General features: G+C 46.5%; 1 long non-coding RNA gene across 2 annotated transcripts in view; it reads left to right on the top strand.

Moving 5' to 3' along the window:
• LOC138566721 (uncharacterized) overlaps nt 1–20,777 on the top strand; it is a 70,980-nt gene extending 50,203 nt beyond the window's left edge. For both annotated transcript variants that reach the window (XR_011302002.1, XR_011302003.1), the window contains exons 3-4: nt 1,182–1,263; nt 20,474–20,777. This is a non-coding gene — a long non-coding RNA (uncharacterized lncRNA). The remainder of the gene's footprint in view (nt 1–1,181; nt 1,264–20,473) is intronic.
• Nucleotides 20,778–26,974: the final 6,197 nt, after the last annotated feature.

The raw sequence follows: 26,974 nt of genomic DNA, 5'->3' as shown, positions 1-26,974 counted from the left end.
CTGGGACGCCGTCCTCGGTACAGGCGCCCTCTGAAAACGCAGAGAAGCCATTAAGCAAAGCCAGTGAGCCCAGGGGAGGAATTGGGACACCAAAGTACTGTTGGGGCAGTGTAACGAACGGCCTAAACAGTGGGACTGGGGTCTGGCACCCACAGTATGAACTTGGGGGAAGACCAAGAAGGTTCTGGGACCCACTGTACTTACTTGGGGACGACCAAGAAGGGGCTGGGAACCACAGTGCCAACTTGGGGGGAAAACCAAGAAGAGTCTGGGACCCATTGTACTAGTTTGGGGAAGCAAAGCCTGAGGGAGGATAAGAGGAGAGAAGGAGAAACCCATACCTTGCGAAGTTTGCAAAAACACAATAGTAACAAGTCTAGGGCTTACATCCAAGGGTGGAAAAGCCTAAGAGAGGTCAAGGGGCGGGAAGGATAATGCCTCACCTCATAAACTTTGTGAAGCTATTACGAGTGTGCAAAAAAGTCCTGGCAGGGGAGTATACCAGGCAAAAGACAAGAGTGCGTAAAGCTGCATAAGAGAATCCAAATGAAGACCCATCCCCTGGGATTTTGACTTGGCATTTAGAAAGAGAGAGATTGTTTTATAAAGTCCTGGCAGGAGAGTATCTGGGCAGGGGGGATCTGGGAGTCACACCCATATGGAGTCTTAGAAGAAAACTTGGCAGGGGAACATGCCAGATGTTTTGTGAGTTTGGGACTCTCACCCAAATGGTGTTTCTATGAAAAGAGAATTCTAAGGAAGATAAATGCTCTTGATAATTGAACTGTATTGCATGCAAGATCCTGGGGAGGGGAGCCAGATCCCCTGGAGTGAGTTGCGGTACAGGTGGAGAGAGCTAGCCTCTTGATCAGTAGAATTTGGTTAGTTGTGAACTTTTGCTTTGGATGGAAAGACTCTTGGGGAAGGGAGTCCTGCATTGAAACTGTGAACATTGACTATTTGGAACTTTTGTGCACTTGAAGAAGCAGAGACAGTTCCCTTTGCGCCTTAGAGTTTGTTTTTAAAGAGAGGATTTTGGCCACGGGACTGTGATAATTTATGTATGATATAATTAAGATATTGCTTGAAACCAAAGAATTATGAGTCTTCAGCCATCAAATAGTTTCTTTGGACTGAAAGAGAGCCCAAGTCTTTATTAATCAAATTTTCTTTTCTTTTAGAAACACCAGAAAAAGGATACTTCTTTTCCAGCTCGCTGTAGATCTTCAAGGAGAGAGAGAGTCAGCCGGCAAAGCCAAAGAGGTAAGTTATACTCAAATGAGGGCCGTGTGTCTTGTTTTATCTTTGTCTTGTTTTCTGTCTCGGTTCTCTTCTTTTCTCTGTGCGATATCTTCTTCTCTTTTAGATAATTATTGTCTGCTCTCCATATTCTTTTCTTTCCTCTATTTGCTTTAGAAATGTCCTTAACAAGTCCCTTTTCCTTTCAAAAACAACCTTCAGCACTCGACAGTTCAGATATTCTCTAGCTTTGTGGAGGCTCCGTGTCTTTATAACCCCCCCTTAACCTTACTGTTGGCTTTATATTTTAGCTTTATCTTCCCTTCGTAGATTGTAGGTTTTACCCCTTCATCACACTGCTCTATTAGTGGTTGAAAGTTCGTTTCCCTGCTTTGCCTGGCTCATAGCAGTTTCTGTCTCTCGACTCCTCCCTGTTATAACGTAGTGTTACCTGAGTAATGTCTTTTCCTCCGCTGTCGAGGGCGAGAGAAGGCTCGTCCTATTTCCGCCCCTTTTCTAACCTCTCGGCTCCGGAGTCAGCTGGGCTCTTCAGTTCGACGCATACGGAACTCTCCTCTCTTTATCTCTCTCCGCATACAAGGAAAAACCTCACTCGGTGGCTCCGTAAGATGACATGAAATGCGCCGGCATTTCATTAAACAACTTCTTCTCCCTCACTCTCCCTCTCCGCATACCAGGTAATACGTTCGCTCCGCGGCTCTTCAAAACATCATGAAACGCGACGGCGTTTCGCTAAACAGCTTCTCCTCTCTTACTCCGCTTCTACGTCGAAGCAACCTTTTAACTTTAAATGCTGAAACACTCAACTTTGCGCAACGGCGCTACAGGACTTATCCTGAACAACTTCTGGCAGCCTTCATTAATACGCCCAGCTGAGACCGTTGGGCTCGATCTCTTCCTCTTCAGACCCCGTCTCCTAGGCAACGAAAACACAGTGTTAAGAGGAAAGGTCCTACCTGTTTTACTTCCTGTTCCAGTATCTCCGTGTCAGCCAAGCCTTATAGTCGTTTATATATATATCTAAGAAAAGCAGACGCTACAATAAGACATGCACATTGTCACACTGGACGTACATTTATTTTTCACATCTTGACGCTGGACAGACACTTCGTTTTAGTTTAGGCAGGGAAATACCTCCTAGAGTAGGGACAGCAAGGCATTTTCCAACCACTTTTACTTTGTATAAATGTTTGTAACCACAAACGTGACTCCTCTTGTCTCCACGTCTCATTCCTGGCTCCCCACACTGACCAGAGTATTAGAGGTGTCCCATAACCTGTCTGAAAATACCATCCCAAAAAATATGGGTCGGCAACAGGCAAGAACTGGTGGTGGTGCAAATGGAAAGTAAAATAGTGGTGACTTGTGTTGATTGACCTTCACCGAAAGAAAGAGTGGGTAGCCAAGTTAATTCTTTTTTTAATGAATGTCAAATTCATGTACAACCTAGTATTATTCATAGTGGAAATGGAGAGCCTAGGAATTGAAGCCAGATTTAGACCATATGCTGAACTATTGCCAAAAACATTGCACCCAAAGAGCGTCCCCCAGAGTCTGCTATTATCGCCCATCCTAGTTGTTGTGAAGATGAGGCGGACACAGGTAAGTTATATAAGTAGATTTATTTCAGTTAATAAATCAGAAAAGAAGACCCCACATCTCATGGCCTCCCTTCCCTTCAGCTCTCTCCTCCAACTGTTTCCTTTAGAACCAAACCAGAAACTATTACCAACATTCCAAGTGACATCATAATGTACTTTCTCCTCCTTAGAGGTCTCCATCTCCTCTCTAAGGAGATGCACTACAACACATCTCCCTTCATTATTTTTTTTATTTATTTTTTTATAGATATATATCTGATTGCCTTTTACCTCTCGGCATATTACACTAACAACATCTCATTTCATACAATAGGTTTAACTCAAACATTTTACACTACTTAGTTACACTTTAAAACTTGTCTAGAACAAACGCTATGAGTGGCTCAGTTGCCGTTCCCTTCTTCTTCCTCCTGGGTATATCCCCACTTATGGCGTTCATAAACTTCCTCTCCTCACAGATGCCACTCTATCTTTACTCCATACTTGCCCTCCAGCAACTCGCACAGCCCCTTTCATGACTGCCACCACTCTGACAGGATCCGAATAAAGAGATTCCCCCTTTCTCCTTATCACTGCTTTCCTTATCCTAATCCAGTCACCACACTCCACATGTAATTCCTTCTTTCCTCTCCTCAAGTTTTCACGCTTGACCCAATTTGATTTTTTCTCCATTAACGATCTTCTCACTTCTTCCACAACAAGATCGGTCTCCCTACATCTTCCCAGCCATGGCGGACAAGCCATGGAATATGGCTTCCTTCCCCTCATGAGCTCAAACGGGCATAAACCGGTTGTAGAATGCGGCGCCATCCTCAGAGCCCACATTCTATTTTGTATTAGAGCTAGCTTGTCTAAACCACATTCCTCTCCCATACGTACACTCTCCATTACACACCTATTCATTCTCTCAACTACACCATTTGACTCGGGATGGTACAATGAAGTTCTTTTGTGACCTACCCCACACTTCCTCAAATAGTTAGAAAATTTTTCTCCAATAAACTGGGGACCATTGTCGGTCAACACGGTCTCAGGCAAACCTTCACTTGCACAGATTTCCTGTAGAACCTTTTTCATACTTTCACTCGTGATCTCCCTCACGACTTTAAAATCCACCCATCTGGAAAACAAATCCACTACCAACACGATATACTTTCCCCGGGCATAAACCAGTTCCACGGGACCTAGTATATCCATGGCTATATCACACCAAACTCTGGATGGAAGACCGACATCCACTAAAGGTTGCTTTCTGGCCGCTATTCCCTTTCCACTCTCAACACAAAACTGACAATTTGCTAAACGATCTTCCACCTCCTTGTCAAAACCCGGCCACCAATAATCTTCTCTCAACACTCCTTTGGTCTTGGTAACCCCAATATGACCGCTATGTGCTAAATCTACCACTTTCTTCCTTAAACCTATCGGTACCACCGCTCTACCCCATCTGAACAAAATTTTATCATTTACAGACAATTCATTTTTCACTTCCCAAAACGGCTTCACTCCTTCCGCCAATTCCATTTTATTTGGCCATACCGTGGTTTCAACATATGTGATTACCCTCCTTATGATGCTATCTCTCTCCATTTCATCCAACCACTCCTGCTTGGATACAATGCCATCAGTGTTGACAAACACCAACTCCATTTCCTCACTTCCCATACTCTCGGTTTCTGCCACCCTTATCCTTGATAAACTGTCGGCTAAAACATTTTCCTTCCCGGGAATAATCTCCATTCTAAAACAATGTGTCTGCATCCTGGTAACCCATCCTGCCACTCTTCGGGATACTTTGTCAAGACCCTTATTCTAAAAAATAGCTTTTAAAGGTTTGTGATCCGTTCTCAACACAAACTCTACACCCCACACAAAATTTCTGAAACGTTCTACAGCCCAAAAACATGCCAAAGCCTCCTTCTCCAGTACCGAATATCTTACTTCCGCTCCCTTGAGACCCCTCGAGGCATGGGCGATTACCTCTTCAGAACCATCTTCTTGCTTCTGAGATAACACAGCTCCCAGTCCACTCTCACTAGCATCAACTGTGATAATGGTTAACTTCCTCGTGTCAAAACACCCTAATGGACCAGCCATATTTATTTCTTCCTTTATCTTGTTAAATTCCCTGTCACACTGGTTATTCCACACAAATTCAGCACCCTTCTTGAGAATCTTTCTCATCTCCTGTACTTTGTCCGCATAATTTACCACAAATTTGTGATAAAATTCCGTCATTCCTAAAAAAGAGCGCAGCTCATTCTTGCTCTTAGGTGTCTCAACACTCTTAATGGTACTAATCATCTCTTCCTTGGGCTTAACACCATCCCCCGACACTTCATGTCCTAGGTAGTCCACTTTCGTCACTGCAAACACACATTTCTCACCTCTCAAAGTAATGCCTCTCTCCTCAAATATCCTCAAAACTTTACGTAGATTTCTATTATGTTCTTCCATCGTAACACCGCTCACCAACACATCATCCTGAAAACAGAACACTCCCTTCAGACCCCTCAACAAACGATCCATGATCTTCTGAAATACTGATGAAGCGGACGCCAACCCAAATGGCATTCTCCTAAATTGAAAAACACCTTCATGCGTTACAAAAGCCGTAACCTTCCTACATGCCTCCACTAATTCGACCTGATGATAAGCTGATGTCATATCTAACTTAGAGAAAAATCTTCCCCCACCCACCATGGTCAACATTTCACCCATGTTGGGCAGTGGATGTCTATCCACCAACACGCACTTATTTAACTCCCGCATGTCAACACATAACCTTATGTCACCTGAACTCTTCTTCACAATAACCACTGGGGATACCCATTCAACCCCCCCAGCTCTCTCAATCACTCCTGACTCCAACAGCTTCTGTAATTCCTTTTGCACTTTCTCCCTCAAGGCTAGTGGCACCGGCCTGAGTTTCGCCACTATAGGCATACTATTCTTCTTCAATGTTATCTGGTGCTGAAATCCTTTTACCTTTCCCAACTTCTCATTAAACACTTTCCTAAACTCCGACATGTACCCATCATGACTTGCAGACACTTCGGATATTTGCAGCACTTGTTCTGGGTGATTGGGATCGAGTCTGATCCCCAAATTCTTTTGTTCTCTCCATCCTAATAAAGATTGTCCCTTCTTGGTGACATACACTTTGCCCTCACAACTGCGACCCTTGAATTCAAATTTACTCCATACATAACCCAGTAAATCAATGCGATCTTGATTGTACCCTCCTGGATTTATGTCGGGCTCTGATAACTCACATACTACCCCTTTCATCTCGCTCTCAAAAGCAACTCTGGATATTAATGTTATTTTCGACCCTGAGTCAGCCATCATAGATACCTTATGCCCATTCACCATTACCACAGCGTAAGGTCTCTCACACTCCTCAAGACCCCCACCATTCGCAACAACATTAACTGTATTCACGATAACATTTTGCAATGGCACCACAACTTCGTCTTCTGATGACCTTCCATCTTCTTCCTCATTTACATACAAGACTCTCCGTTGGCCTGTTTGACCAAATTGGTAGTTCTTGCAGCACGATGCTAAATGTCCTCTCCTTTTGCATTTTGAACATGTACTTTTCCGCCCTGGACACACCACAGATGATGCAAAATGCGTTGCACTAGCACACCGATAACACAACCTTTCGTCCTTCCTTTCCTCTTTCTTTTCCCATTTCTGTATATAGTCTTGACCCTTCCTCTCTTCCGGATTGTTCTTCCCTGACTGTCTGTTTCTTCCTTTCCTTTTGTTCTTTCCCTTGGCTACGGATAACACCTCCGGTTTACTTTCTTTGGGCTCCCCTCCTTCATTTTTGGAAAGTTTGGCCACACATGCCAGGGAATGCTCCACACGTTTCGCCAAGTCCAACACCTCATCTAAACTTGGCTCATCCTTCAGCCACAACTCCTCTCGTATTTTGTTGGATCGACAATGTGTCATGAATTGATCACGAATATGTTCGTCGAAACTTCCTTGAAATTTGCATGTAAGAGCCAAATGTCGCAAAGCAGTCACATAATCCTCAACAGATTCACCTTGGGCCTGTGTGCGCATCCGGAAATTGTACCTTTCCAAAATTGTGCTTCTTTTTGGGTTAAAATGTTTATCTAGCTTCGCTAATGCGGATTCGAACTCATTTAATTCATCCCCGCTCCCGTCACTCACAAGTTGTGGTAAAGTTTCAAAAATCCTTTGACCCTCAAAACCCAAAAAATGTAACAACAGAGCCAACTTCCTCTCGCTAGAATAGGCTGTCCCGCCGGCTGCTTTCATATAGTGCAGAAAACCCTTGCGCCATTGGGGCCACACAATTCTCGCCGCGCCCGGAGCAGGCATAAAAATGGGAGGTCCCGATATTCCTGGCAAAGCTGCCATTTTATCTGTCTGCAGAATGTCACTTAGTATGTGGCTTTTATGTTCTCCCTACGCTGGGAACTGTTTTTGCACAGTTGAATTGCCACTCTTCAATTTTCTTTAATGTTTCTCTGTAAGGTGGCTTACATTTAGAAATGACGCTGCAGGACTTCACTGCACAGTATCTTGCATGTGGTTACAGTCTACCTGCCTGATGGCATGATTTTTTTTTTTCCAGACCTCCCTGTTGCCCTGATACTCCAAGTGACATATGAGGTAACCCAGCTCCTCATAAAATGTAAACACCCTTCTATTATGCAGTTCACGGTAATCCTCTGCTCACGTGTCCCTGCGTTATAAGAAATACGGTACTCTGAGTCAGAGTCCGCTTCCCACGCCTTCCCTCAGCTGACTGTGCCCGGCAGCGCGGTGAACACTGCGGCGGGCCACTAACACGTTCGGGCACTTACTTTATTGGAGATATGTGTTGGGGAGGTGCGTACACACAGGCCTGCGCACAGTGGCCGCTCAACGCTCGGAGGAGCGGAGCAGCCGACAACCAGGCCTGCGCACAGTGGCACTCAACGCTACGGAAGCGGAGCGGCCCTCCCAGGAGTTCTTCAGACGCCGACAGCCTCTTCCAGTTGACAACGCCTGCCCAGCTGGGACGTTCGCGCTGCGAGCCGATCAGCGCAGCTCTGATCCCAGCAGCGGATCGGATCAGTCGATCACGTAGGTCCGAGCGGGCAGCTCGAACAGCGAGGAGGATCCTCTCGGCAACCGTTGTTTGCGCTGCGCTCTCCTTCAGAGACCGCACTCGGGTAGATGAAGTTGGGCTTCTCGCGCCCTGCCGGCGCACGCAGGAGGGGCTTGAAGGGCACGACTGGCAGCAGGCGATGGTTCACCTCACAGGCCGTACGTCTTGCTCCAAACTGGGCTCACAGGAGCGGCCTGCCTCAACCGGGGTCTTCTCTTCGTTCACCTTACAGGGGTCTTCTCTTCACCTGCGTTCCAGGGCCTCAGATCAATCCCATCCTCGTCGCCATTGTTGTGAAGATGAGGCGGACACAGGTAAGTTATATAAGTAGATTTATTTCAGTTAATAAATCAGAAAAGAAGACCCCACATCTCATGGCCTCCCTTCCCTTCAACTCTCTCCTCCAACTGTTTCCTTTAGAACCAAACCAGAAACTATTACCAACATTCCAAGTGACATCATAATGTACTTTCTCCTCCTTAGAGGTCTCCATCTCCTCTCTAAGGAGATGCACTACAACACTAGTAGCCAAATTTATTGAACATCTTGTGTGGTTTTCTTTAGCTTGTGGATTTGTTATGGTCACAATTAAAGGCCTATTTTATCAACCAATCAGCCAAACCCTTCTGTGTACACAGTCACAAATAATTGTGTGTTTATTATACAAAACTTGTATAGCCTTTTTACATATCATTGGGTAATATAATGATCATGTACACCCTTTAATACATATGATTGAGAAGTGAGTGCAAAAATGTGAGATGATAGGTCTGTGGGTAAAGCACTTTCTGAGGTTATAGGTGTTCATGTGCAAGCCTACTATTGTACCCTGCATTTCCTAACAGGGTGGAGCAGCATCATATTGAGGAAGGGGCAGTGACCTTTTTGTGTGATGCCAACAGGGCGACATGCCCAGGCTCCACTACACTATGGGAGGTTCCACCACATGGCTGCCTGCTTCAAAGAAATGTGTCCCCTAGTTGTTCTTGCGCAAACACTATTACATGTCACGATATTTCACAGTGCAGTGCTGAACATGCGCCTTACTGTTGAAGAATTACATTTCGATCGGAGCCACTTGGTCTCTAGTGTGTTCTGTGTTCACATTAGTAGATACTGTATCGGACCTTGCACATTCTTGGAAATCAAACTAGATCTTTATGTCGAGCTCCTTTGTTTACATACTTGACATAAGAGAAATGTGCTCTCCTCATGGTAACTGGTCACAAATGTACTAGTGCTTACTGGAATATGGTGCATGTCACCATAAGTACACTTCATATTTGGCGCAACGCTGCCACTCATGGCCAGCTATGCACAGTGAAACTTTCATTTGTCGTTTGCAGTAAATGTAAAAAAAAGTTTCAATCAACCCCCGTGCTCACCAGCAAGTTTGAGTACCTTGCAAATGGTACTTGATCTTCATAAAATCGCCTCGGTTATCCGAGCGGGCCTTTAGGTCATGCGAGCCCTGTGTATATTCCTATACTATAGCACAAGTGGTGTAGTGTTTTCACTTTTCTGTGCTGAATAGATTTATCTTGTGCAACAATAACCAAATTTGAAATGCAAATTAGAGTGACACTCCTTTACAGAAGATGCCTCACTGTTATTGTGAGGGGTCAAAAATGTAAGGCGGACAACTTTTAGTGGATTTCTCAATCTTCTAACACAGGAGGTCTGGCTCTCACACTTAAACATGAAATACATAAAGAAATATATGGCATTTCCCAATAACTTCAACAAAGATATTCACTATCCTACTTAGTAACTTGGGTGAACTCCCCTTGCCCAGATTTCAAGATAATTCTAGTTCCATCGTTCAACAAAAGAAAAAGGAAATCCGGGTTTGTAATATCAATTCAGTTCTTGGCTCCTTCAATGTGTCAAAAGAAAGTTTTGTTAACCAAAGTTCAAACAACAGAAAAATGTCTCTTCTTGCTGGAATAAAGATTTTCCATGTCATCAAAAAGCAGCATTGTTATTTCCAGCCAAGATACTTTTCCACAACTTCTAATTCTATGTCAAGACACGGAGGCTCGTATTCCATGTCAAGACACAGAGGCTTGCATTATGCTTTCTCTCAACTTTACCGTTCGAGCAGCATAATCAAAAAACAATAACAATGACTATAAATGCAAAAAATCTAAAAATCCCATATGTTTAGTCTTTCGTAGTTCATATGTTATTGGATCTTCAAACGTGTGACTTTAACCACCAATCTCCACAGTCCATCACTATAAATACAGTCCACCGTTTGACTAATCCTCTTTCTTTGCTGCTCAGGCAGTCAGTTAATTACTTTTGTTATTACTTCACTGATGAAGTTACTTAGGTGAAAGTGTTTGTGTGCAGTTTTTAATGCGAGCGATAGCGCGCAGCGTTAGAGTAACGTGGCGGAACATCTCCGTAGGGTTTAGGATAGTTTAATCTATTTTAAAGGAGCAGTATCGCGGGATAAACAGTCCCGGCGACTGCAACAATGCAGTCACGGAAGTATGAGGAGCGCAACATGACTTATCGGGGTTCTGGCGCTCCTCAAGATCACTCCTGTGATGAGTGTTTAATGCGAACCCAGAGAGAGACAGGGATAATACAAAGCGTAACTGCTTAATTAAGCTGTTTGCTCACAACGATCGGAGCATTCTGTTTTGCAGAAGCGGTTTGCTTTTCAACAATTGATATGTATAGTTTCTTTGAAACACGACACGTGTTAGGGATAAAATCAGCATTTTATCACACGGATCAGCAGAACAGCTCCACCTAGTGGCCAGAGAAGGCAACTCTGCCTTAAGAGGTTTGAAGAGAAGTATACAGCTTCCAGAGCGCCATTTAGTACACACTGCCCTAACAGTGGCACATCTGTCCCCTATTGTCCAGTTTGTGAAGAGGTCAGGTGAGCTAAAAAAAAAGTATACAACCCGGTATGGGTCAAACACTACACAAAGCCCTGGGGCAGAGCTCACAACAGCTGGCAATCATGGAAGACTGGATAAAGTTCTCCAATGGTATGGAGGAACTTGGAGGGACAGGAGGACAAGGAATGGAAAAAGGGGGAAGAAAGAAAGCCTGCAAGGCCTACAAAGGCCAAGACCCACGCACCTGCCCGGGCTAGCCACTAAAAGGAAGGCACAAGAGAAAGGCAGTAAACTGGAAAAATAAAGAGTGCAAAAGTGATACGATGAAGATGATTGGGGGAGTTGATAATCGGAGGAAGAAGTTGACATTATATTCTCAGAAGAAGAGGAAAGTAATAGTGTCCAAGAAAAAGAAACTGGAAGACAAGGAGGAAGAAGTTGGGGATGTGTTTGCCCCGGACGCCCTAATACATCCACCTTCCTCAGAATGGGAACCTCCGACTAAGATAGCGGCATACATAAGGAAAAGGCTCAGAACGCCATTGGCAAAAGAAGCCAGAAATAAGCTGAGGGTGGAGAGCCCAAAACCACACCTGCCGGAAAGCATAGCGGAGACCTCAGATATTGATGACCGCATGGTTACATTTATGGGGAGGTACGTTAAGGACATTAAAAAAGATCTACAGGTCCTGGCACTCATGCCAGGACAAAATGCTAGAAGTGATTGGGCCCCTTACGAAAATCATGGAGATGGCAGACGAAGCAAAAGAAAAAAATGAGACCATAGATCCAGCTATACTGTCTGGATGGGCCCAGAGAGCAATATGTTTACTGGGCAATGCCAATAGTGCTATCATAGCAGAAAGAAGGAGATCAGTTTTATTTAAAATTGAGCCCAGGCTCAGAGAGCTGACCACATCAGAGGTGGCAGCTTCCACCAAAGGCAAACTCTTTGTAGACACGTTTATAAAAGAATTAACTAAATTTGCGATTTCATATGCAGTAATTGATAAAACCCAAGCTTCCTTAAAAGAGTATTCGGCAGACAGTTTTGGCAGGGCTGGAAGAGGCAGGAGCCTCTTCTTCAACAGTTTCCACACCGGCAGATACCTTTGGAAACAAGATGAAAGGAAACCCAACCCGTTCTTCCCTTCGAGAGAGCGAGGGTGGAGACGCACAGAAAATCAACATCAACCCTAACGCAGGTGAGAATGAATGCGCAAGCGCAAATAGCACAGACTCAAACTCCTACAGTAGGAGGGATAGTAGCAAAGTTTGTAGAAAAATGGCAATGATTTCTATAGATGCTTGGGTGCACCATACAGGGTTTTCACATAGATTGGCAAAGTACGCCATGGCAAGAGAGATGACCAAAGGCACTAGTGCTCAGCTTAGAAGACAAAGAGTTATTAGACGCAGGAATAGGAGAACTAGCACGGAAAGGTGCCATAAGGCAGATAAGATATGAGGGTCAGCTTTATAAGCAACAAGTTCCTAGTGAGAGGCCGTCACAAGACGAGACCAATAATAAATCTAAGAAAACTGAACGTCTTTATAATATACAGACGTTTCAAGATGGTGGGCATACACCTCCTGTGGGACATTTTACAGCAAGGAGATTAGCTAGCCAGGATAGATCTCAAAGATGCTTATCAAACCATACCTATGGCAGTAAAACAACAGACATTTCTGAGGTTTCGGTGTGAAGTTCACATGCCTACCATTCTGGCTAGCATCGGCGCTATGGTGTTTCACGAAGGTTATGAAACCATTAATAACCTTCCTCTGGGAATGAGGGGTGAGACTGATCATTTATCTGGACAACATTTCTATAATGCGCCAGGACAAATCGCTGATCAAGGAACAAGTAGACAACTCTCTAGACCTCCCCCAGAAACTAGTGTTTATAATAAAGTGGGAGATATCAAGCCTACAGACCGAACAGAACATGGAATTTCCAGGCTTCAGGTTAGACACACTGCGGGGAGCGTTAAACCTCCCTCTGAACAAATTAAACGATATCGAGAAAGAGATGAGGAGCAGATTAGCGGCAGAGAGGATATCTCTGAGCGAGCTAGCAAGGCTAGTGGGACACCTGGCAGCATCAATTCATGCTATCATCCCGGGTCCACTACACTACAGGGCTCTTCAGAGATTAAAAATCAAACACCTCCGCAGGGGCGCATCCTACGAGCAAAGGATACCCATCTCTAGAGAAGCGAAGGAGGAACGGGAGTGGTGGTTACCACATGGATGCCTGGAATGGAAGGGCAATATTTGGCTTATCCCCGGACCTAGTGATGGAATCCGATGCCAGCAGGTGGGGATGGGGAGCCAGATGCAGAGATCTCTCGACAGGGGGCAGAGGGTCAGAAGAAGAATTGAACCTTCACATAAACTAACTAAAACTCCTAGCAGGATCCTTTCTGGTAAAATGTTGGACACAGGAGAGGGCGCAATGCTGCATGCTCCTCAAGATGAACGTATCAGCCCAATATATAAGCAGAATAGGAGGTACAAAGTAAAAAATGTTAGCAGTGCTAGCAAAATAATGCTGGCACCTTTTGTGTACAGAGAGATATCGGTGATGGCAGAATACTTACCAGGCCGTCAGACCGAGGTGGCCGACTGGAACTCCCAATTTCTCAGGGATGCCACCGATTGGAAGCTGGACGAAAGAGTCTTTCAGACACTTGATGGAGAGATTGTGTCCGTGCAGGACAGACCTCTTTGCATCGAGATTGAACAGGCAAATTGCTTGTTTCTTCAGTTGGAGACAAGACCAACACGCAGAAGCGATAGACGTATTCCTGCAACAGTGGGGTCCGAGCAAGGAATATGCCTTTCCTCCAATCACGATGATCGCGAGGACTCTGCCACAGGTGAGGAGACTGCAAGTATCCTTGGTGCCGATTACGCCAGATTGGAGGGGTCAAGTATGGTTCCCGGACCTGCTAGGGATGTCTTATGAAAACCCAATAGCACTACCGAGGTTAGACCTAATAGTGAGGAACCCCACAGGGGGGCGGGGGCGGGGCTGAACCGATTATCAAAGAAGCTGGGTGCCTGGGACCAGGAAGGCATAGAGAACAGCCTGGTCAGGCTGGCACAATTGGTGTGTGGAAAGGAATGTACATCCCACTGGAACGGATGTGGTAGACGTAGTCAATTGTCTGGCTCAGTTAGCAGCGCGTGGCAAGGCATACAGGACGATCAACACAGCCCGCTCAGCCATTTCTGCGGGGCACCCGAGAATAGAAGGGATAACAGTGGGACAACATCCACTAATTTGTAGACTTTTGAAAAGGGGTTAGAATAATTAGACACCCAAGACAGAAATATGATCAGGTGCGAGACGTAGATAAAGTCCTGAGAATGTTCTTATCATGGGCTAAGGGGGAGCTATTGCTTGGTTCTAACAGAATCCACCTTTATCCTGATTTCTCCATCATCGTGCAGCAGGAACGGAAGTCCTCCCTTGCGGTAAAGAGGAGACTCTGTGATCATGGGGTTAAGTATGCTATTTCCATCTAAGCTCAGGGTTGAACACTGAGAAAGTTTACTTTTTTACAATCCCTGAGGAAGCTATGAAATTACTGGATCGGCACTTCCCTGGATGAACCTGCCTACCCTTCAAGTTTATCACTGTTGTCATTGCATGCTGTAGCTATTTCACTGATTCAGGATATGCTATATACATATTCTTCTCAGGGAAACCCCTCTCTGACCATGGCAATTGCTGCACTCCTGTGTACAGGTTACGAGGTATTATGCATATCATACTTGCTATTTACTATGTCACGGTGTCGAGGGCCGGGCTGTACGCCGTGAACCGTCCCCCCATGCAAGGTTGCAAATGTTGTTGGTTAGGTTGGTACATGGTATTCACTCCTCTGATTGGGGTGGGGGGTGCACGGCTGGGAGAAGTTAAACTGAAAATGCTTGACAGGTGTGACGGGTTGGCGACCAAGCTCTGATAATCTTCTTACAAGTTGTTCTACACTCGCCCGTAACAAGCCCATGACCTACTGTTTGCAATGACCTGATGGCAGCTGATACCCTGTTGTGCATGAGTTGGAATGTCAGGGGTCTGGATAATCATGTTAAGATGCGTAAGCTATAGCTTTATGCTGAACGACACAAGGCCCAAATCTTTAATACATTTGCGAAAACCTGGGGTACAAATCGCTTTTGCACACCATGTTCTACTCAAAGCCGCGGTGTCATGATCCTCGTACACAAATCACTACAGTATGTGCATAAGGCGGCTCATGTGGATCGCCTTGGTCATTATGATCTGGTGCACGGGGTGCTACTTGACTTAGAAGTGGTAATGCTTAATATACATGGCCCCAACATCGATGATCCCAATTATTATTCGGAAATAACGGATCTACTGGCAACATACCCTCTAGTGCCTGTCAATGTGGGGTGGGGACTTTAATACCATTGTCGATATCAACATGGACAGATCTGGATGCAGAGCACTGCAGTTATCTAAAGCTGCCCGGAACCTTCTATAGGGTGAAACTAGGCTGGGGGTTGAGGATGCCTGGAGACTGCTACACCCACAGACACGATGGTACTCCTTTTATTCAACAGTGCATGATTCGCATTCCAGGATTGATCGATGGATGATATCCGGGACACTGATTAACTAGATGGTGGAAGTGGATATACTGTCTAGGACATATTCGGACCACTCCTCGGTCACTGTGACCCTATCCTGGGCTTCAGGCTACGGCACAAGACGCCTCTGGAGGCTAAGGCCTCAATCGTTACTAGATAGAGTATTCAGGGATGAGCTTGGGGAATGTGTTGTCAACTATTTCAAAATAAACGCGGGCACCGTGGATTCCCACGCTGTTCTTTGGGATGCATTTAAGGCTTATATCCGAGGCATTGCCCTGGCAAAGGAATGGGGAATTGTTAAGGCCATCCGTCGAGACATCCGGGACAGTGAAGCCTCCTTCAAGTCACTTGAAAAGCAATACGCGGCTAACACAGCGGCCACCACTCTAGGCGACATTAAAGATGCACTGGACATTTTAGGTGCCACGCTGACAAGGAACGGAAGTTTCAGGATAGCCCAAGCACAGCAAGGCTATATGGCGAATGGTAACGTCTGGGTAGAGTGCTAGCCAGAGTGGTGCGGCAGTAGGAGGGCGACCGCCACATCCCTCTCATCGAGGATGCTGCTGAAGTACTAGTCCACACAGTTCCCGACATAAACTAGGTGTTTCGATCCTTTTATGCAGCACTTTGTCAACAACGATGTGGCACCTGGTACTGACAGACGCCTTCCTAAATGGCTTTCCACTCTCTGTACTATCTGACGAGGCCAGAGATGCTCTTGATGGCCTGATGAGTGTCAAGGAGATCACACTGGCCATCGAGGCTCTGCCCGCTGGTAAGGCTCCCTGTCCAGACTGTATCACCATGGCATTTTATAAATGCTATAAGCCCCCTGCTCATGCCCTTCTTGTCTGCACTATGGGACGAATCCTGTGGAAGTGGAAGTTAGAGAAGCTGTGATAATGGTGCTACTAAAGTCCAGTAAACCCTCTACACACTGTGGCTCATACTGTCCCCTGTCGCTCATCAATAGCAATGTTAAAAGCAGGTGCAAGTGGATCTAGGTCACCTGGCCTAAGCCCCACCCACCTGGTGCCTTCCTGCTTGCCGCTCTTTTTCACCACTTAGCAAGCCCTGCCCACCTGGTGCCTTCCTGCTTGCCGCTCTTTTTCCTACTTAAGGAGCTCTCCAGCCTCTTTTCCTTTGCAGATGGGGAGCAGGTGCAAGTGGATCTAGGTCACCTGGCCTAAGCCCCACCCACCTGGTGCCTTCCTGTCTGCCGCTCTTTTTCACCACCTAGCAAGCCCCACACACCTGGTGCCTCTCTGCTTGCCGCTCTTTTTTTTATGGACTTCATTCATTCACGGTGCGTCACCCTTTCTCAACTCTCATGCTGGACTTCCTTTGCATCTTGTACTCATGGTGGCCCTTAATCATGTTGTTCCCATCTTCATCTTGTATCCTGGCTTGCAACATTATGTGTTACTATTGACTTCTGCAATTGTATTTGCTCTCCACTCTTTTTGACTGCTTACTCTCTGTTCTCTCCGCCTTTCCCATCTCCCTTTTCCTATCTCCTCCCCTTACTTTCTTCTATGCACTTACTCTATCAGAATTGTCTCTGGACCTAAAATGATAGCAACCTCGTCTGTTTCCTCCACCCTCCCATTACTGTTTTTTGTCCTCCCTACCCCCCCCCCCCAGCACTGTCTGAAATGTCGTCAGGCCTAGAATGGTAGTTGCTTGTTTTGTTCCTCCCCTCCCTTTCTGCGCCACTCTCCCTCACCTTTTTGTTTTCTACGGCTCTACCAGAAATGTCGTCAGGCCTAGTACAGTAGTCGCCTGTCTGTTTCCATTTCCTTCCCACTCTCCCTCTCCCTTCCTTATCTATGTCATAGCTCTTGCACTATCTGAAATGTTGTCAGGCCGAGTACGATAGTTAATTTCACATCCTTACTGTTCATGGCCTGTAAGAATGTCATTGTATTTTTCCTTGTTCCCTTCCTTGCCTTGAAGCGCTTTCAAACACATTGTGTATAGGCGCTATATAAATAAACTATCAGATCATATGCCTTATCTGGTGCACCAGGACCAGTCATGATTCGTGCCCAGCCGCACAACTGCCCTCAATTTGAGGCGCCTATTTAACATCCTAACCCGAGTGGACCCAGTGGTGGTGGTGGTGGTGGTGGTGGTGGCGGCGGTAGCAGCTACACTAGACATTCAGAAGGCCTTTGATTCGGTTTCCTGCTGGTTCCTCTGGGCTGTGCTCGAAGTGCAATTTCAGGCCTGATGTGTCTTGTGGATACGGCTACTTTACACATAGCTAGTGGCCAGGGTTTGCACCAATGGTCTGCTCTCGTCCCAATTTGACATGTGCAGGGGAACCAGGCAAGGCTGCCCACTTTCCCCGCTAATCTTTGCAGTAGTCATGGAGCCTCTGGCTGACCTAATGTGACAGAAGCATGCGCACAGGGGCATCAGGCTCTCGGGCTATCCCGAAATTATATTGTTGTATGCAGACGATGCATTACTGTACATCACAAAGTATTCTTCCTGTAACTAAGACACTCTCTTGCAACAGCACCTTGATGCCCACAGGCTGTTAGTGCGCTTTACAAATCGTAAAAATAAATAAATAGAAACCCGGATGAGAACCTTGCCCCCATCATGCCTGATGTTCTCCACTTCGGGGCTCCTATCCTGACTTGGCACAGTTAACTCAGAGTCCGAATATTTTCCGTTGCCACTGCTGCTCCACGTGACCTCATGGGGTTTGCTTGGTTTCCCAATGCGATATATCTCGGGGTTACAGTCACGAGGCACCAATCCTCACTGTATGACTGAAACTTCGGGTCCTACCTGCACCAACTCTCTGTAAAACTACGCGCCTGGATTAAACTGCCCATAACATTTGTGGGCTGTGTGTCGCTCCTCAAGATGATTGTATTGCCTCAACTACTGTACCAGTTTCGGAATGTCCCGATATGGCCTGGGGTAGCACTGTTCGAAGCACTTAGTCGCAGTAAATGGCTTCCTGTGGCATTCTGGAGCAGTAAGCCTTAAATGGGCCACGGTCACGAGACCATACATGCAGGGAGGACTCGCTGCCACAGGGTTCGCAAAGTATTGGCTTGCAGCCCTGCCCCAATACGCAGCCCACTGGTTCATCAAGGCCTCATCACTCCCACATGTAAAGATTGAGCGGCTCGCCACCAAGCCTCTGGACGTCTCCTCCTTGGTATTGACCCCACTATGGAAAGACCCTTGGGTGGCCAGTCCACCGGCCACCACTGCATTTGCATGGGATAAAATACGTCCGCTCACAGACAACCCACACCCATTCCATAGGGATTTGCCACTTTGGAACCTCCACCCTCAGTTTCCTAAGATTGGCAAATCTGCTGTGCACAAGTGGGCAGAAGGCGGCTACTCCACTCTGGGTGATAAGTTTATTATGGATTCCTTTGTCACTTGGCCCAACCTGCCCAGACAACCTCGTAGGCGGTCCTCTCTATGGCTGCAGTACAGAGCAAAAAAAAAGAGGTGATGGCTGGAAGGTTTAGAATTAAGCTTAACCACTGGCAATGCTCTGGGCAACCCTCCAGACCACCGTTCTTCGCCTGCCAAGCCATTACAGAAGGGAAAGACCATATGCAAATCAGACTTGGCCCCACCCCAAAAGGGGCGGTCCAGCCCAAACTGCTAGGCCACATCCCTTCTGCACGAGACCACAAGCATCCCCAAACATGTTTCGCCCTTGCACATTCAAGAGTATATGGAAGGAGTTCCCCCACGCTGCCCCCAGACGAGCCGCTTCTTGCACTGGTCATGGAAGGCACTTTGACCACTGGGATATTGTACAGACTGTTGCAGGTTCAGGTTTGCAAACCACTATCCAGGCTTTGGGAGGTTTGGGGTAGAGATCTGGGTTTAGAAATCACTGACGAGGGCTGGGAAGATACGTGCATGCAGACCTGTTTGGTTTCCCTCAATGCTAGATTCCGGCTAATTCAATTTAAGGTATTGCACAGATTTCACTACACCCCCTGCTAGGCTGCATCTCCTGTCCCGGGAGTCACTCCCCCTTTGCCCTATTTGCCACTCAGATGATGCATACTATTTACATATGATTTGGTCCTGCCCCAAAATCGCTGGGTATTGGGCTGGTGTCTGTGCGACTGTATCTGAAATGCTGGACAATGTTATGGAACCTTGCCCAATGAACTGCCTGTTTCATGAGTTCTTGTCGCTTCAGCGTCTCAATCGTAAGTTTGCTAGTCTCTGCATGATTCTTGATGTGTGCTTTATCTTACTGTTAAGGTTTAGAGCTGCTTCCCACACCGCAGAACAATGACTCCGGAATGTTACTTGAGCGTCTAACCTTGAGGAACGCTGGACCTCTTTGCAGCCGGCCTGTGGCAGGCCCCAGGATATTTGCCCCTGGGATTATCCCCCCCCCTCCTTCCGGGATTATCTGCAAACACTTGTTAACGTTGGACATAGAGAGACAAATCCCCCCCGACACCCCTCAACTCAATTATATGCTCTCCACAATTATGTATGTTTTCATTCCGCCCATGAACTCGGCACCCTCACCGAAATGTAACACTGTTTTGCTATATAGTCACTGATGATCAAACACTGCCTTGATTAGTACTGTTGGTATGCCTGCACTTTTCGCAATGTCAAGCACCTAATAAAGATCTGTTTTTTTAAAAAATCTTTTATTTCAAGCCAGTGGAAAAAGTGGCAACGTTGGTGGTAAGTAAGCTTTGAACATGCATAATACGAGTCTGTTTCTTGACATAGAATTCAGATTTTCTATACATAAGTTACAGAAAGTCATAATTCTATTAAAGACACAGAGGCAAATGATTCTCCCACCCAGTAATCAATGTCATGATTTGTTAATGAGCTGTCTTCTGTGATCATAATAATGTTACAATTATATGTTTTCAAAAGTGAATATTGAATGCTCCTGCCCTTGTCGATTACCCGCACCCTTGGGACAGAAGTCTGAACTATAATTTGTGTTTCAGGTTCTATGGCGGATAACAAAGCAACAGGATCATGATATTGTGTTAAGAGCTCAGTTTACAGTGTCGACGGGCTGGATTGCTACAGTTCAGAAGAGACCAGACAAAGAAAGAGGATTAGTCAAATGGTGGAATGGATTTCCAAGGATGGATTATAGTGATTGGTGTTTAAAGTCACTTGTTTGAAGATCCAATAACATATGAACTACAAAATACTATAAACATATGGGACTTGTAGTTTATTCGCATTTATAGTCATTGTTTTTTGATGATGCTGCTCGAACAGTAAAGTTGAGAGAAAGCATAATACTTCACCTCTGTGTCTTTCTGTAAATAAATGTATGGAAAATCTGAAATGTCCAAGGAGAAACACCACAGTGCCTTGTTAGATTCAAATAGACACAACTGCTGGTAATATTAATGAAATGCAGCTTTTGGTCAACACTTTGTAAGTCTTTCTTTATAATATTAGCAATCACAGTTTGTATCTTTGTCAGGATGACTTCACAGCACTTCTACTTTTATCTACACAACTGACAGCTTCGAGTAACTACTGCAAGATTGCACCATGAGTCTACTCTGCGACCTCATAGTATTCCACCTCAAAATGTGCTACTGAAGTATCAAATCTACTGACGACCAAAACGCCACCACAGCTTCAGTACTTTGTGACTTTAAATAGTAGTTTCCAGATATGACAAGATTCACTTTATGGCACTTCAACACCTTCAAGTACACAAGGCACTCTTCCTCTGAATATTTCCTTTTCAGAGGGGCAACCTCTTTGCCACTCTTGTCTGTCTGCAACAACCAACAGTGGCCCTTAGGATACACTTCTCTCTTCTTCCTATTGGCTATGGGAATATAGGCTGCATCAGCTTCTAAATAATAATTTACAAGCAGCAAGCTTCCCTTTCCCCCAACCTCTTTGTATTCTGCCAGCCAGGATAATTTACCCCGAAGCTTAGTTGTCCGTCTCTCTTGGATTCGGGTAATGTTTGTACTCTTGTCATGTGCAATGCTGGTGTTCTGTTATACTTCTGCTGGCGCCATGCCTTAGCTTTGGGAAAGGCTGGTTTCACTCCTGATTGGAGAAACGATTTTGGTCACACATGGCTTAGGCAATGCTTGCTCTCTACAACTTGTAATGATAATGTTCCGAGCCTTAGCTTTTATTGTTATATTGGTCTAATTTCTTTTGTATAGATTCAGGGATTACTCTTCATCTCAGAATCTTTATTAAGCACACGCCACCATTCCTGTGTGTTTTCAACAAGATTAATGTTCAATGAGGAAGTTTCACCACATTACTTTCATACGCGAGTGAAAGAAATAATCTTCGCTTATATGCGAGTGCTACATTTCAAGTGCTCTGTTTTTCCCCAATCTACGGTGAGTTTCACATCGCTTTTACTCCTACGCGAGTGATTGCATATGGATACTGTTGACGGCAGTGTTCAAGCAAGGGATCAGAACGCTTGGTTAGACTCACTGGCTTCTGTATTCCTGCCTTTGCGTGCTGCAAGGCTTCTGGCTTCTGTTTGGACCCATAGCCTTCCTAGTTGCATATGTCTCCGGTCCGGCCACGCAATTAAGGAGCTTCTCTTGCGCTTGCGACCCGTGCTTCACAGCACCTTCTGGCCACAGTCTCCAGCACGCTTTCTGCTGCGCAATCTCTGCAATTGGGTTCACATGGGGAAAAGAAGCTTTCCTGAACGTCTTCCACTGTGCAAACTCTACATTGCAGAGTTGGGGGATGGGGGGGGGACAGGATCCTCGCAGGACACGCCGTTGAAATCTGCTGGTTCAAAGCCCTGGCGTCCCTCTGGTTCTCCCACTTCTGCCTGGATTGCCAACACCTTGCTCTCTTCTTTCTACTTCTACTGCTGCTTCAAGTGCTCCAACCACAGCTCCATTTTCATCTAATGTACTGCACCTGAGGGGGCTTTTCAAACCTCTCAGCTTCCTTCAGGTGTGGGCCATCGGGGTTAATCGCTGTACCTTGCTGCAACATTGCTCTTCAACCCTCTTCCTTGTCCCAGTACTTCTGGGATTATGGGACATGTAGTCCCTGACAAAATGACGTTTTCTTGACCTTTTCTGCTTGGCAAAAAGCCATTAAAAGTGTGGGATTGCAGGGAAAGTTAAACAGGGGGTTTCCCAGTCGTCCTGACCCGTCCCCCCCCCTTTATGTGATCCTCCCACAGAACACCACCCCCAGAGTCAGGATCAGGAAGCGTCTGCCCTTCCCTGCCCACATGGGCAGAGTCTCGGGCCAGGTTGGTTTATTTATTGTAATGTCCCTATACAGTTTTTCAAGGCACAGCAAAGCAGGGGGGGGAATACAAAGGGGAAAGTAGTGCTCTTAATAGGCCTTGCGACATTCAGATTGTGCAAGTGCGGTAACGAGAAGTGCATAGGGGAAGGGAGGTGGAGAAGTGTAGAAACTGGGTGGAAGGCCCCATGTGAAGGCGAGTGCACAGAAGGCCAAGTGGGCAGGGCCAGGGGGAAGAGCGTAGGGGGTGTCCATAACTTAGTGCAATTCATTGTCTGGGAGGCTATAAGGTGTTAAAGCACACCAGCTAAGTGAAGGCGGGGGGCCTGTGAAGGCAAGTGCAGGATGAAGGGGGGCGGGGAGAATAGGTGCATAAGTAAACTGGGCTGGGGATGGCCTGGTGCCCTGTAGGCCTCTGACGGAGCCAGACTACCAGTCACAGGCAGATGGGGCATTAGCAAGGGAGGGGGAAGGAAGAAGGGAAAAGGAAGGTCTTGAGAAGCTTCCAGAACTTAATGAAATTCGGTTCATGTCTGAGAGGGGCAGCAAGGCAACTCCAGAGGGAGGCACCTGCAGAGGTGAGGGATCCATCCCCCACTTTCTGCTTGGAAAAAACATCTCATTTGCAGAAAGTTGGAGCTAGCCGAGTATAGGGTTCTAGGGGGGGGGTATCTAGGGAGAGGAGGTTGGATATAGCATAGTCCCAGGCCCCAGAAAGCATTGTGATTGATGCAAAGTATCTTCAATTTGATCCTAGCAGCCACCAGGAGCCAGTGGGGAGAGATTTAAGGGCTGGAGAGATGCGGTCCCTGGGCTTGAGGCCAAGGATAAGTCTTGCATCCCTATTCGGGATTAGTTGAAGGGACGATTGAGAAAAAGGCTGTTGCAGTAATCCATCCTTGACAGAACAAGAGCTCTGGAGACCTTGGGTTTCTTGGGGGGAAGGTGAGGTAGGGGAGAATACCTCTGAGGAGGTGAAGCTGAAAGTGGGCCTTCTTGGCCAGGTCCATGATGCGAGGAGAGAAGGAAAGGGAGGAGTTGAAGATGACGCCAAGGTTTTTTGGTTCACACGAGGCTGAGGGGAGGGGACCCATGGATGGTGGCCAGAGTGTTGGGGGGCTGGAGGGGCCAGTAGTTCCAATCAGGAGGATCTCAGTCTTACTGGTATTAAGGCAGAGATTGTTAGTATTGCACCATGCCTGAATAGTAGACAAGTAGGAATGGGAGTGGAGGAAGAAGAGGAGGGTAGATTGAAGTAAAGCTGCATGCCATTAAATTAGGAGTCAAGGAGATCATCAGATGGGCTAGGTAGATATTAAAAAGCCAGGGCGAGAGGATAGAGCCCTGAGGGACACCACAGTTGGAAAGTGAGATGGTGGAAAGGAAAGCGCCCAATTGGACCTGGGAGGGTCGGTCAGAGATCAAGGAATCAGTCGCTTTATCAGGGTGTCATGGTTGACAGTATCAAAGGTAGAAGAAAGGTAAAGGATGAGAACAGAAGGAGATCTGGCATCAAGATTAGTGAGCAAGTCTTCACGGGTGTTCAGGAGAGCTGTTTCCATGCCTCCGGCAGCTTTAAAGCCAAACCCGTGGTTGTGTAGGCAACCAACAGATTCGATGTGGTGGACAAGCTGGGAGATGGCCAGTTTCTCCAAGAGTTTACCCAAGAATGGGATAGTGGAGGTAGGGTGGTATTTTGCCGGACAGAAAGGATCAGCAGAATGTTTATTCAGGAGAAGGAGCACAAGGGAGTGAGGGGAAGACACCAGTGGCAAAGGAGTGATTGCAGAAATCGGCCAAGGCTGGAGCAAGGGAGACAATGTTGTTCTTGATAGTTCTAGGGGAGTACCTGTTTGGAGGAGACTTGTCTAGACTAGGGGAATAGAAGGGGAGGGGAGAGGGAACTGATGTTGGGTAGAGGCAATTGAGGAGAGGGTGACCTGAGTTTTGGAGAGGAAGTGAGAGGCAAGAGCAGTGCAAAGTGCCAGGGAGGGCTGGGGAGAGGTCGAGACAGCGGTAGGGTTGGCGAGTTCCTTGCAGATTTTGAAAGTTCAGCCGTGTTAGTAGCAGCTGCAGAGATGCAGGCTTAGATATAAGCCCTCTTTTTAGAGCAGATGGCAAGTCTGCATTGCCTTTGGAGCATGCACCAGACCAATTTGTCAGAGGATGTGCTTGAAACTTGCCACTTCCGCTCAGCAACTCTGCACTTGCGATTCAGAGCGGCCAGATCAGAGTCCTACCAAGAATTGCACTTAGAAGCAGGCTTCATGCGGATCCCCATGGCATGGGCAAGGATATCCAGAGTATTCGAAATAGAGAGTTGAAAGTTAGAGAGAGCTGTGTCGGGGTGAGAGTCAGTGGAAGGAATAGGGGGAAAGAAGGCAGGGGCAAAAGCAGAAGCTGACACTCGCTTCATCGGTCGAACGACAGAAAAGGATGCTGGCAGTGCAGGCAAGGCTTAGCCGGAGGACCAAGAGGTCAAGGTGAGAGGAAGGGAGGGCATGATCAGACCAGGAGAGGGTTGGAGATGTGGAGGGCGTAGGAGATGAGAGAATCCATGGTGTGGCCAGCACAGTGCGTTGCACCTGAGGGAAGAATGGAGAGGAAAAGAAAATCACAGAGGTTGAAAAAGCCACAGAGTCTACATCATGGGAGATGAGATAAATGTGGAAGTCTCCAAGGAAGAGAAGCTTGGAAGAGGAAGTTGCGAGAGAAGATATGAGGTCGGCCCATTCAGAGAAGAAGTGGGAGACCTGGCCAGGGAGCCTGATGGTGGCTAGAGTCGGCGAGAGGCCAGGGGAGACGCCAAGCCTGCAGGCAAGGAATTCGCAAGAGGAGTAGGATTGAGCCAGTATGATAGTAGTAGGTACCCACTCAAGTAAAATGAGGGCCACTCCGCACCAGGTCGGTTAAGCCTGGGTTTGGAGAGGATCTTGTAAACCTCAGGTAGTCAAAACTCATGACAGAGCTGTCTGTAAACGAAGTCACAGTGAGAGCGAGGACGTCGAGGTCCTCAACAAGGTGGCAGATGTCAGAGGAGTGTTTGGCGAGAGATGAGGGTTAAGTGGAGCAGGGTGCTACTGTTGAAGGTCTTACGAGGAGGGGTACAGGAGTATGGTACGCCCGGAGATGGCAGAGGCGCCAGAGAGATGAAAAAGAAGAGGGAGGAGGAAGTTGGTGAGAAACGGGAGGCGTCTATCAAGGAGGAAGTCTGGTTGAGAACCCTGGACCATTCCGATAGACATTAATGAGGACCCTGGAGGAAAGACAGGATGCCAGCATTACATCCCAGCGGGTGCCACCATTAATGGGAGAGGAAGAGAAAGGGGAGAGTTAAGAGACTATGAGGGGAACCCATAGGTATGGATATTGACTGAAAAAGGGGATAAGGGTGTGCCTGGAGTAGGCATTGTCATAGGTTTCAGCGATGGGCAGGCCATGGCTGGAGACCAGGATAACCTTCTTGATCATTTGCATTCCAGTCTTTGACAGAGGGGTGGGATAGGTGATAGAAAAGCCGTTAGAGAAGATGGGGCGATTGAGGGAACCACTGTGGAGACTGAGGGGAGTAGGAGAGGGAGGAACCGTAGAGCACGACCTGCTAGCCGCAAGACGAACAATCGGACCAAAAGTGAAGGATGATAGCAAAGGTGTACGACCACAGCACAACCAGCAATTTGCAGATGGGCAGATTCAACTTTCCTACAGGCGAGAAAAAAAAACACTTTTTTTAAACACAACCCGCAATTTGCAGATAAAAGTAGTTTTGACTTCTAAAATAGGATGAGGTCTCACTATTAGGATATGTCTAGTGGTGGCAGAGACCATAATGGATTTTCATTATGGGTAGAGGAGGTCTAGATTCATAGCAGGCATCAATACAGGCAAACAGATTTGACTTCAGAAATAAGGTGGACTTTCTAATGATTAAACATAACCGATCGTCACACCCCAGATTTGTCTCTCTAAATATTGGTAAAGAGCCAATGGTAATCATAGCAGGCATATGCCTAACAATAACAGCAGGCATTTGCCCAGTAGTATATAGGTGGGTTATTGCAGACCTTAGTAAAATGCCAACTTAGGCAGGAGGAGGTTATGCAGAGTGGGGAGCACAGCATTGGAGCAATAAGCCTACCAGCAAATGGTATCATGTGGAGACAAGTTAAAGTTAATTAGTGTAGGCCAATATTCATGAAGAGATGAGGGCATCCGAAGACTCTTAAGCT

The sequence above is a fragment of the Ambystoma mexicanum genome, chromosome 1p (assembly GCF_040938575.1).
Source record: "Ambystoma mexicanum isolate Mex_15411 chromosome 1p, UKY_AmexF1_1, whole genome shotgun sequence".
Taxonomy (NCBI): domain Eukaryota; kingdom Metazoa; phylum Chordata; class Amphibia; order Caudata; family Ambystomatidae; genus Ambystoma; species Ambystoma mexicanum.
Note: the sequence above shows the minus strand (reverse complement) of the source record. Positions and strands in the feature narration are given on the sequence as shown.